Genomic DNA, 2,709 nt, shown 5'->3' on the forward strand with positions numbered 1-2,709 from the left:
AAGAAAAGTGACCAAAAATCATAAAAGTAATCCTATTACAGGCTAGTGATAGGGCAGAGCCATAAAGTTCACATTCCAAACCATAGGGATATATCTGAAAAACCCTACAGTAAAAAAATCACACATATAAATGCACGAAGACTTACCACCTGAGCAAAACCGAGTATCATTTTGAATAGTGAGATTTTGAGAAACTTTAAAAATGAGGAGAAAGGGGATTCGAAAAAATAAACAGTTTGCCTTCTGGCAGAATAATTTCACACATGACAGTATCATGTGTCTTTGGGGGTAAATGTTCATTTCAACAACACTGACGGGATTAGGCCTATGTATATTTTTCAAAAATCCTCCACAAGACAGGCTTTTCTGCAGAAGCTGCAGTAATCCATCTGTCAATAAGTATTAAAATATTCAGATTTCACAGGGACACACACTTATGCATATTTTCTTCGCTCCAGCCCTTATGGAAAATAATCAAAACCTTTGGACCTCCCCTGGTTCTAAAACCTGCAACACAGCCTATAAAAAAGGGGGAGCATGTGTGACTCCACCAGGCATTTTCAGCGGTAAATGAAACTTCTTAAGGGCTGCCAGTAAAAGAGATCCAGCTATCCCAACAAAACATGGCTCTGCTAACAAACCCATTATAACCTCAAATTTGAGGCTGGATTAGGTAGATTACTTGGGGAGCTATCTTCATGAGAAATTAACATGTGAAGAAATTCTGTGGACCTTTAAGAATGCATCTGTAATCTAATGAGTCGCTTGAAGGACTCTACATCGCCAAGGCTCAGAACAACCTGACCTTTGAAAGCTGCTTCTGGCCCAAACATTTTGGGTTCATTCTTGAAGAATCTGAAATATTATTTTCCCCTCATACCCTTTTTTCAAGAGAAAGACATAAAAGAAACAAGAGTCTCCCTCATTCAGGGATGAGTAGGAGGGGAAAAAACCCTAACCAACATTTAAATAGGGAAACTGGCAGCTCTGAACAAACAAACCAGGCCCACAGTGAAATGATTCTGCACTGCATTTGCCTTTAAAAAGAAAGGAAGAAAAAGAGAAAGAAAGATTTCCTCCTTCTCCTCCTCCCAGCTCAGCCCGACAGCGAGGACGGAGCTGTGAGCAGCGTGTTGTAGTTGTAGCACAGTCTGTTCTAAACACACGCAGGATCTGTGATACTGGCACCGCAGGCCTTTAGAATTCCCTCAGGCTGATCTCTTCAACAGAGACCGAAGAGATTTTTTTTTCCGACGACCTTGAAACCAGCCGGGGTTAAAAAAAAAAAAAAATCAAAACCCCTAGAAAAATCAAAACACAAGCATGCATTTGGCTCACAGAATCTGTAGAACACACACATACACATACCCAAATACACATACGTTTCTTGCAACAAGAAATTTCCTGAGTCAACAATAGCAGAAAGAGTAAACCCACCACTTGCTGTCCTGGAAAGGTACAAACCAAAACAAATCCTCTGACCAATTCTCTTAAGTGCATGAGACAGCCTCCCTTCAGTAAACGTCCAAAGTGAAAAAGAAAATTGCACCCCCCGCCCCCCACACACACACCAAAAAAAAAAAAGGAAGAGAGAAAGAAAGGAAAAAAAAAAAAAAAAGAACGGGGGGGGGGGATTGGGATGGTTACTTAGGACCAAAAATTTAAGCCTCTTTCAATAGTACCAGTATTAAAATAATACAACTTCTTTAAAAGCTTGAGAGAATAAAAAAGAAAAAACACGCATAAAACAAAATCCAACCGATGCTGGATCCTACGATTTACGTAACACTACAAACTTGCAAAAGGCAAAAATCAGAAGCAGAAAAAAAAAAAAAAAAAAACACCTTAAATCATCAAAATACGACAACCCCAAATCCCAAACCATCACACCAAAAAGAAAACAAAAAACAAACCCCCAAAACCAAAAACCCTGTCCCAAATAAAAATAAAGCGGACGAACCCACCGAAAACTGCTTGGCAAATATTTTTCTCGTGGTGCCTAATATTCTAGCTGGAAAGAGCTTTGGTGTTTATTGTTTTTTTTTTCTCCTACTCGCCTCCCTAAACCTACTATATACAACATACTTTTTCCAAGGGTTCAAGCCTCTCGTCCCCTTTTGTGTATTAAGCTGGAGGAGCTGCGTTTATGCTTAAGAGAGGAAGAATCAGCCCCAGACCCCGGGAAAGCAAAGCGCACTCCCCCTCTTATGTCACCGAATAGCAAATTAGTTCTCAGAATTCCAGAGGCCGAGGTTTGCTACAGCGAAGACGCCGACGTCACAGAGGAGGCGCCCACGTGACAGTGGCGGAGCCAGCCGTACCACTGTCCTGGACCCGGGCAGGGAGAGCTACCTTCTGGCCCCTCGAGTCTCCAACGGTATCCTCCAAATCCAAGACACCCAGCCTGTGAGAACCTCGAAATATTCCGATAACTGGAAGAATATTGCGGCTTTGACGACTCTTTATGGGAGAGAGGAGGTAAAAAGTCCGGAGAACTGACACCGAGTCCTCCCCTGCCACGTAGCAATGGTAAAGTCCGCAGCTCAAATTCCGAGAATTGAGCTCTGTTGATTCTTAGAACTGGGGTTCTTAGAAGTGGTGATGCAAGAAGTTTCTAGGAAAGGCCGGACACCAGGTGATTATTGCTGTTGCTGCCGCCGCTGCTGCTGCTGCCGCCGCCGCCGCTGGTGCCGCCGCCCGCGGCCCCGC

The 2,709-nt window shown here is 43.0% G+C and overlaps 1 protein-coding gene across 5 annotated transcripts in view; it reads left to right on the top strand.

The window, feature by feature from the left end:
- The first annotated feature begins 2,358 nt into the window (after positions 1-2,358).
- BCL6 (BCL6 transcription repressor) overlaps positions 2,359-2,709 on the top strand; it is a 24,459-nt gene continuing 24,108 nt past the window's right edge. For 2 of the 5 annotated variants that reach the window (XM_006156730.3, XM_006156734.3), the window contains exon 1: positions 2,558-2,635. The gene's annotated coding sequence lies outside the window, so the exon portion shown is untranslated. Of the gene's footprint in view, positions 2,530-2,557; positions 2,636-2,709 lie in introns of those variants that run through there. The other 3 variants (XM_006156732.3, XM_006156731.3, XM_027775026.1) reach the window with 3 other exon arrangements.

This window comes from Tupaia chinensis, unplaced genomic scaffold (genome assembly GCF_000334495.1).
Source record: "Tupaia chinensis unplaced genomic scaffold, TupChi_1.0 Scaffold000515_1, whole genome shotgun sequence".
In the NCBI taxonomy this organism is placed as follows: domain Eukaryota; kingdom Metazoa; phylum Chordata; class Mammalia; order Scandentia; family Tupaiidae; genus Tupaia; species Tupaia belangeri.